We start from the raw sequence: 9,727 nt of genomic DNA, 5'->3' as shown, positions 1-9,727 counted from the left end.
ACACGAGGTTGGTCAGGCGATCCATCTCCTTGTCACGTACAACCATGGACTCGAAACCACGCCAGTTGACTCAGTGACATATGATACAGCGCGCACGTGCTAACCATTCCACCCCCCTCCACAGCCACACACTTTATTAGAGAGACACACACTAAGTTATTGATGGACTAATATATGGTTCAATTTTGTTTTCAATAATTCGCTTACGCGTAGTGGGAGGAAAACATGCGTTAAATCATTTGGTCAACAAACGCCCCCCCCTCCACCCCCACCCCCACCCCGGCCCATTTTTTGGGAGCTATAAAATCGACGGGTTCGCTAAATATGGTTTAACGAGCTCACGCTCAACACGTGACTGGTAATTAATGACGTGTTACAAGTTAATACACTGAAAAAACACTTGTGTTGGATCTCAACACAAGTACTTGTGTTAAAACTAATCTACACAAGTTATGTGTTGTTTTGCATTGCATTAACACAAACTTGTGTCGATTTATAAAATCTTGTGTGTTTTTTCATATCATTAACACAAGTAATGTGTACCTTCCACGATTTGTTTTCTTTTTAAGAAAAAAACTCATACAAAGTCTGAATTCGGGAGTCGTCAAGTTTTAAGAAAAGTAATAAAGGGCTTAATTCACATCTCGAAAATCACTGGAAGGGAGTGAGTACCAATTAATCAGACAATTGCCAGACAGACTTGAATGTTAATTGGTGTTAAGTTGTCTGTATAGTTAAAATGTCTGTCTTTTTTTATTGACCCAATAAACTGATAGACCAAATGAATATATAGTGTACATGTGATTTTCAGCACCCTGGTGTTTTCGAAAATTGATTCAATGTGCAATGAACAAAAAAAATGAGTAAAACTCTTAATAATGTAATTGGTTGATGTAATCGAAATTGCACAGTATTGGTTAACTGAAAAGTAACCAATCAAATTTAATTGATCATCCACGTGTATCTCATAATCGACTTATTGATATAATGGTTCTCCAAGTTATCTATACTTTTTGTCTGCGATATCACTTCGGTGGAAGCGGGCGTAAAATACAACTAACTAAGAAGAAGTATCTATACTTTAGTCATTGCGACAAATTCTTTCTTTGATATTATATCAGCGACATTCAGTTAGATGTAGTGACGTTAGCATCAACAGAGTGCTTTAGCCGTGATATTTTTAAAAAAAAAATTATAATGGTCACATAGAATACCAGACCGCAGGTTTGTAAATTTTTACAAAAAATAAAACCGTGTATTTAATTTAGCATGTATATATTGCTTCTATGTATATAATAATTCGTTTCGTTTAAAACAGTCAGATTTAGAACCACTGCCACTGACTGCACCGAAATTCTATTTATATAATGGCGCCACAAAGAAATTTTTTTTGATGTGTTCTAAAAGTGTTCCGCTAATTCAGCAATCTAATGAATCTGTCTTAATTTTTCTGAAATCGTGCTTAATTATTATTAGCTAATCGGCGCTACACCGTTGTTCAAATACTTATAATTGCAAGAAACCCCCGACTAGGACCAGCAGGTAAGAATCTGTCTTGATTTTATAGTAATGCCCGGTTGCAATTATTGGCCGCCATCTTTGATTTTTATAGACGTTCGGGCCAAAAAAAAGGAGAAATGTATATCCAGACATTGACTATAGCTAGATACTAACTTTTGTGTTAGTTGTTTATTTGAAATGTAATCTTAATATTTCTGTAAAAGAAAAAAACAACAACAAACAAATCAGCCTTTTTTTATATCAATGTCATCAATGTGTAGGCCTAATAATTAGACTTTCAATGATTCAGAAGTTTCTCTACAGTTTCGTTATTTTTTTTCCAGTCATTGATGTTAGCATATGTACTACACAAAGAAAAACAGGTAACAGAATTTCATTTCCTTTTAATATATTTTTTAAATAATGGCCAATAATTGTTATTGTATGTAACAGGAAAAGTATTTATCTCTGTAGAGAGAGGGCGAGTAAATGGGGTTTAAAATTCACTAAATTCACTTGACACAAACTATGCCATTCATTTCCTTGTATTAAATTGGTCGAATCAATGATGGGTTAGTTGTATTTTACGTCCGCTTCCACCGAGGTGATATCGCAGACAAGGTCGAATCAAGTAGGCCCATGCTTTATGTCCTAGAATCAAGTAGGACGGGTAGTCTTCTTCCGTTTCCGCCCTTTTCCTGAACACTGTCTCATTCTATTGCCATCTGTGTATGTTGTGTTATATTAATTCTGCATAAACCTAGAGTTGTTGTTAGTGTTTGTCGGATAGATCCTTTATACTTACTGGCGCTAGGTAATTTTGAGGCTAATATTGTTCAATTTTATTTGAATGATTTGCTTGCGCGTACCGTAGGAGTGTATTAGAAACAGTGTTCGCGCAGGTTCGAGAACGGCTGAAGAACATGAAAACACTTTCATGAGTCTCGAACATGAGAGAACGGTATCCATGGTAACAAGATGAATTAAATTTATACAATCTGTTACGATAACTTGTTTGGTATTGACTTCGCTATTAGGCATACTTATGATAAATTATGACTCCATTTTACTCCTTTTCAATTCTTTGGATGACGATTACATCACCTTTTGATACGCCCACATGGAAATGTGGTCGCATATTGTCATCGCCCTCGTCCGTAGGTTTGTCCGTCGTCTACAGACCTGATTATTTTGAAATTGATATGTTGTTTATTTTAATGAGATGAATCCTATTTAATTTCAATAATTTCCGTTAGTTTCTTCTGGAGTTATGGCCCTTGTTTCACTTTGTGAAATTCATTTGCATCTTTTAAATTAGTAAAACGAAGACGTCTATTAAATTTCTGCGATTTCCGTGAATTATGTCTAGAGTTGTGGCCCTTGTTTCACTTTTTCGAACCTTGTGAACGCGCGAACAACAAAATTATCATCCGATTTGTATGCATTATTTAAATTAGTAAAACACAAAACAAAAAAATCTGTCAAATTTCAACAATTAAGGCCCTTGTTTCAGTTTGTAGAACCTTTGTAAACCCACAAACGACAAAAATTATAATCTTTTCTTGTAAATGCCCACATTACCTACCAAAGAATGAATATGCGACAATCCCTGTTGACTGAGCAAACGATTAAACTGCTGTGGGCATATGTTTCGTTGCCTGGCAACCTAACTTATTTGATGTTATACTGGCCACATACTACATCCAATTTTCGAACGGTATTAAACTTTTAAATTAATAAATGCACCCATGATGCTGTTTTCTCAGCAGTTATCGATGCGTCGACCATGTTTGTTCTCCCTCACACCAGCTATGAGGTAGTGTGGGATTTGAGAACGGGAACGTGTTCGTGAACGCATTCCAGACTGCTCAAGTCCGACAAGAACCCATTCTCCGTCCGTTCTCTGCACCGGAACACTGTTTCGAATACACCCTAGGGGTATTTAGCAAAGGGAGGAAACCGGAGGACCCGGAGAAAACCCACAAGGCTGGACAGGCGACCTTATTCCTAGTCACATTCAAGTGGGGAATCACATAATAATGGCCTATTTCAAATAAGATATTTGCATATAAAGAAAGTAGGCCTACAGCCTCTTTCAAATGTGATATTTGCATATAAAGAAAGTACAAACTTAAATCGTCAGTACTGGATAAACTAGCCAAAGGATTCGGCTGAATCAATTGGCGCTAAACTTCACCTAGTTTATCCACTGACATACGCCCGAATCAAACATGTTTAATATATTTGGTCGAATTGTATTTGAGTGGTGTGTCCTGCTGTCCGCTTCGCCGAAGCATTCGTCTGATTTTAGAATTCATTAGCCAATCACCACTCATTTATATCGAGTGGGTATCACAAACTAGCAGTCGAACTGTGACACGGGTGCTACAGCCAACAAATTCCAACTACCATACTATCGGCTTAAATGCACGCCAATTGGACCTCAGGTTTTGTGTTCCATTGAAACTACTAGAAATGAAATGGGGTTTAACGTCCTACTATTTTGCTCCGAACTGGGCTAATGAAGACAGGCATACACCACACAGTGTGCTATGAGGGAAATTTTGCCCGGACAGCGGCACTGCGGTCTATCGAATTCCAACTGTCAAGGGATCTTTTACGTGGACGCCAACGTGTACACGGGACCTCGTTTTTTCGTATCATCCGAATGACTAGACAACTGTCCTTGTCAGGCCCTCCATCCTGCATCACTGACAAGGGGGAACCACACCGGAAAATCTGGGTGAACTTTCTCGGCCAATGCAGGGATCGAACACCCTACCTCCAGGCTAGCGAGCCAGCGTCTTACCCACTTAGTCACCATGACGACTAGACAGGGAATCCATGCTAAAAAATCCAAATGAGCTTTCTCGGTCAACACTGGGAGCAAACCTACAAACTCCCGGGTAGCAAGCCAGTGCCTTACACACTAAGCCACATGGCTCTCTTCTAATTACTGTGACAGTCCAGTCACATGACAAACAAGGGTTATTAAAACAGATTTTCACGGCTTCGGTAAGATCTTCGGGATTCAAATGGTTTTAGATATCACACAGTTTGTATATGGTAAGGTATCTTAAACAGTTAATTACATGTCACATATTTATATTTTTCAGTTTCCATATTAGATGCCATAGCAAATCAAAGATCATGTAATAAAATAAGTCAAAAAACCCAAATATGGGAAAAAAAAGAGCTGAAGAAATGGTGATTTGAGCACCTATGATTTCTCATAGTTGTTTTTTGAGGGTGAGTGTTCAATTCTAATAGAAAAGATTGTTGTTGTGGTATTTTAGAATCTCACCATAATGTGTTTGGCACAATATAGCCCGGTTGGAGCTGATGTGACATAAACCTTAATTTCATTTTATTATTTGGAATTTAAAATCAGTTTAGTATAGTAAAACTGTGAAGTACATGTATGTGCACAGACAGAATCTTACTTATGTCCAGATACATGTAGATATGACTATCTCATCTGTGGGGACCTACGGTGACCAAGTGGGTTAGACACTGGTTCGCATATTTTAAGGTCGCGGGTTTGCAGTAAGACAATGCAGAACGGAGGGCCTTACAAGGACAGCTGTCTAGTCGTTCAGATTGAACAAAAAAACGTGGTCCCGTGTACACATTGGCGTGCATGTAAAATAGCCCCTGGCAGTTAGAATTTGATACAAGAGTAGGCCTTAGGGTCACGATACCCGGCAAAATTTCTCTCATAGCACACTGTATGGTATATGCCCAACCTCATTAGCCCAGTCGGAGCTGAACAGTAGGACACCGAACCCCATTCCATTTCATTTTTTTCATTTTGTCTCATCTGTGACAAAGCAAACCAACACATTACAATACAATGTAATTAAATTAAAACTTTCATCTTTTAAGTCAACTAATACATAGTATGTTTTTTTTCTCCGTTAACTACATCAGAAAGATCAAGACAGTTGAAAATGGCTATTCATATTATGGAAACTTTTTCTCACAGAGCTTGATAATCAGGTAAAATGTAAGTAACATACATATTTGTATTTTTAATCATCAACTAGTTCTATACACTTGCTTGGTAATCTAGTTATTCTTCTTGGGGCAATGCCTAGGACTCAGCTATTTCAAGTACTTGGCATACTTGATTTTTGCCAATCACATCCATTACAGTAAATAGCAGTAAAATAATGATGGACAATATTTTACTTTTCAAATAGATTTCAATAGATTTTAAAGGGTAATATCCAATTTGTTGTCAATGGAAATAAAATAAGAATGGGTCCAAAAATAATTAGACATTGCCAAGTAAATAGGTGCTGCCAATGATGTAGTAGGGAATCTGGATTTGCAGACAATACATGTATGAACCGGGTGAATAGTTGACCTATTATGAGACTTCAGTCCCAAATCTCAAGACTTTTTTCTGACTTGGCCTGACAATGACAGCTGTCTAGTCCTTCCGATGAGACGAATATTGGAATGCACGTAAAAGATCCCCTGGCAGTTGGAATTCGATATAAGAATAGATGATAGTGCCGCTGCCCGGGCAAAAATTCCCTCATAGCACACTGTGTGGCATATGCCCGTCATTATTAGCCCAGTATAGGAGCAGAACAGTAGGACGTTAAACCCCATTTCATTTCATTTTTCTGACTTTTAACCCATTTGATTTGAGCATAATAATCTGCCTGGGTCTTTAAGTGGACAAGACACAATAAGCGTTACGCAAAGTTGAAACCAAATAGAGACTCAGTCTCGATGTGGCAAAATAAATTGTTTATTTAAACATTGTATTCTTATTGCCTACTTTTTATTTTTTAGGCTGGAACACCCTTGAAAGAGTATTTGGTGTATGATAACAACAAGAGAACCCAAGCATCAATTTATTTTATACTTCTGGGAAAGAATGCATTTGACCCAATTTTTAAATATTTATTTTTTGTTATTAATGTTAAATTTTCTTCCAAAACACAATTAGATTTTAATTCTCTTCAAATATGTATGTATAATATAGCAAGTAAACTGACATATAAATCACTTAGAATTTGGTCGGAAATCATAAAGTATTTAATAGGCATTACTAGAAACCAAATGTAGATCAAATACACCCAGAATTACAAAAAACCTTGACCTACATTAAGGTGACTTTCCCTTGCTTATGAAATGAAATACGTTTTAATATCCTGCTTTTCTGTGTTCTTAGAGTGATTCTACCCTACCCTTATATCAAATATTTCAACTGTCAAGGGTTCTTTAAAGGGTACCCAGGGGGGCCGAATGGTTAACACGCACACATTTGATCAGAAGGTCTGTCATTGATTCAAATAATTCAATTTTCAAGGGTTCTTCAAAGTGTACGCAGTTGGGTTGGTTTCAATTCTGGGGGGTGGGGGTGGATGGCCGAATGGTTAGCACGTGCATGCTGTATCATACGGCCTCCTGTCATTGAGTCAACTGGCATGGTTTCGAATCCCCGGTTGTAGACAAGGAGTAGGGTCGCCTGTCCAATCTTGTGGGTTTTCTCCGGGACCTCCGGTTTCCTCCCACTGCTAAAGACCCCTACGCGCTAGCGAATTATTGAAATAAAATTAAACCATATGTTAATCCCAAAATGATCTAGTTTGTGTCGAGTAGATGTTAAACCCCATTTCTCTCTGTCTCTCTCTCTTTTGATTCTGGGCTTGTACCCAATTATCCCTTGCCATATCCAACACTGAAAAGTGGGAACTATGCCGGAAAATCCAGTTGAAATTTCGTGGCCAACGCCTTATGCTCACTGAACCACTGTGGCTTATGACTTGTGATTGTATATAAATCTTTTGTACATATGATATTTTTTTATTTCAATCCTGTAATCTTGATGCTTTGCTTCTTTTATTTATAAAATATTCATTTTGTTTGGGGTTTTTTTAATGAGGAAAAGGCTCTACATCATTTTATTACTCCTGCAAAATAGAGCAATTTTCTTTTGTTAGTTTTCTGTGTATGCTAGTTATTTCTAGATGCCTCACAAATCACTTGTAGTGTGATTTTGTAGCATTTTTCAGTTTTTGAAATTGTTTCAATTTAGTGCATAATTAATCTTATTAGTGCTTAGTTTGGATGTTATTAAATTTAGATATATTTGAATTATATATTTTGGGGTATGGGGTAGGGATACTGTGTACATATCTTTATATTCTCAGTTCTTGTTTTGGGGTAAAGAACAATTTAAATAGCTATTTTATATTTTGTGATGGGTAAAGTGGGGGGGGGGGGGGGGTCATTATATATAACACAACATAATTTGTATTAGAATTGAAGTCTCTGTTTTTCTGTTAACATTTCAAATATCTATTTAGTTTTGATGTATTAATTTACTTTTTCCTATGATTTTATGAATAAATAATAATCTTACAAAATTTTTTTTTGTTTCCTTCTTTTATCAAACTTTACAGGTCTAACAGAGCAAAGAGAGGGGTCCTGCATAGAAAGGTTGCTATGCTGGATATAAATTGGGGAAAAATACAACACAAGTTTTTGATGATGGTTATACACAAGTTTGTATGAAACCACACAAGTTTCAGAAATTTCAACACAAGTTTCAGAAATTTCAACACAAGTTTCAGAAATTTCAACACAAGTTTCAACACAAGTATTGTGTAGATTTCACACAAGTTTCAACACAAGTTTTGTGTTGTTTGATACATTTTAACACAAGTTTTGTGTTGTTTGATACATTTTAACACAAGTTTTGTGTTGTTTCAACATTTAACACAAGTTTTGTGTTGTTTTAACACAAGTTTGTGTTGTTAAATAGAGACACCTAACTTGTGTTGAATTTAACACAAGTTTGTGTTCTTTCAACACAAGTTTTTTTTCAGTGTATATGCCACAGGGACATGGAAAAAATCGTCTTTGTCAATTTCTCATTTAAACCCACAGAATATATTTTTATAGATGTTTAATATCCCAAAAGGAAATGAAATCGCGATGTTCTATGAAGGACATTTTCTGTTCCCGCCCATTCTCCAACTGCGTTAAATTGATAAATATGGATTTAACAAACGGAAATTGTCCGATTCTCTGTCTAGCCCTACAACCATTCCGTAATCATTGATATAAATTCTTATTAAAACACAGATCTGACAAGTGGTACTGGAAGGTCGCGACAGGGGTCGCACTAGCGACTTTTGACCTATGACGTCAGGCATTGATTAATCAGTCAGCGTTGACTTTTCTAGTGGTTTACTCACAGTTCCATGCAAGAGCACGCCAAGTACTTGCCGTAACAAACCGCTTCATTGGCTAATCGCTCGCTTCAACCAGAACACCGGTAATATAACAACTTTTTCAGATTCTAGTGTAGTATTAAAATGAAATTTTGAACTATAGAAAAAAAAAACGAAACGAAATATAATGTGCTGTAATCAGATTGATTGATACATGTTTTTATATCATCAAGTTTCAGGTACTTTATAATCTGTTTTTCTTTTTGTTCCTGAAACCAGAATTAATATGACACTAGCTATAAATGTTACTGGGTTAGGATGCAGTTGTCGATTAGAAAATATCTATACTTTCGAAAGTAAGTTTGTTTAAATTAATAGTGTCGATATTCAGGTGTCTTATTATCGATTTGACCCATTGGGAGTATGCGGCCTTTTCTAAGCGTTCCATTAAAGACTTTATCAAAAAATGAGTCAAAAGTATCCTTGCGATCAGAATGTCCTGACACGACACAGCCTACTAAACCATTTCTATTTTAACAATTAATTCCTTTAAAGGTGCCGACGATATTTACAAATACACGCACGATGGATAAAAATAAAATAAAATACGCAGGGATCCCGGAATAATATTTACAAATACAAGCACGATAGATAAAAATAAAATAAAATACGCAGGGATACCGGAATAAATATTTACAAATACAAGCACGATAGATAAAAATAAAATAAAATACGCAGGGATACCGGAATAAATATTTACAAATACAAGCACGATAGATAAAAATAAAATACCGGAATAAAGGGAACTATGACTGCCGCAGGGGTACCGATATAAATGAACTATGACTGCAATTACCCCCCCCCCCCCCACACACACACACACGCTTTGCTCTCATAAGAATGACAGCTCTGATGGCTGTCATATAAAATGTATTTTGACACTACCTCTTCAACCCTTCACAACCGAGGGCGGTCCGATGGCCGAGTCAGCTGGCGTGGTTTCGACTCCTCGGTTGCACATGACAAGGTGT

At 36.6% G+C, this 9,727-nt stretch overlaps 2 long non-coding RNA genes across 2 annotated transcripts; both read left to right on the top strand.

Annotated features, from left to right (window-relative positions):
* Nucleotides 1–921: 921 nt before the first annotated feature.
* On the top strand, nt 922–4,647 carry LOC130013027 (uncharacterized). Its single transcript, XR_008788302.1, has 3 exons — nt 922–1,542; nt 1,845–1,883; nt 4,617–4,647. It is a non-coding gene; the product is annotated as an uncharacterized LOC130013027 (long non-coding RNA).
* A 6-nt stretch (nt 4,648–4,653) lies between these two features.
* Nucleotides 4,654–7,730, top strand: LOC126822641 (uncharacterized). The gene is made up of 3 exons (XR_007680917.2): nt 4,654–4,749; nt 5,431–5,506; nt 6,307–7,730. It is a non-coding gene; the product is annotated as an uncharacterized LOC126822641 (long non-coding RNA).
* Nucleotides 7,731–9,727: the final 1,997 nt, after the last annotated feature.

Source organism: Patella vulgata, chromosome 5 (genome assembly GCF_932274485.2).
Source record: "Patella vulgata chromosome 5, xgPatVulg1.2, whole genome shotgun sequence".
NCBI lineage: Eukaryota > Metazoa > Mollusca > Gastropoda > Patellidae > Patella > Patella vulgata.
Note: the sequence above shows the minus strand (reverse complement) of the source record. Positions and strands in the feature narration are given on the sequence as shown.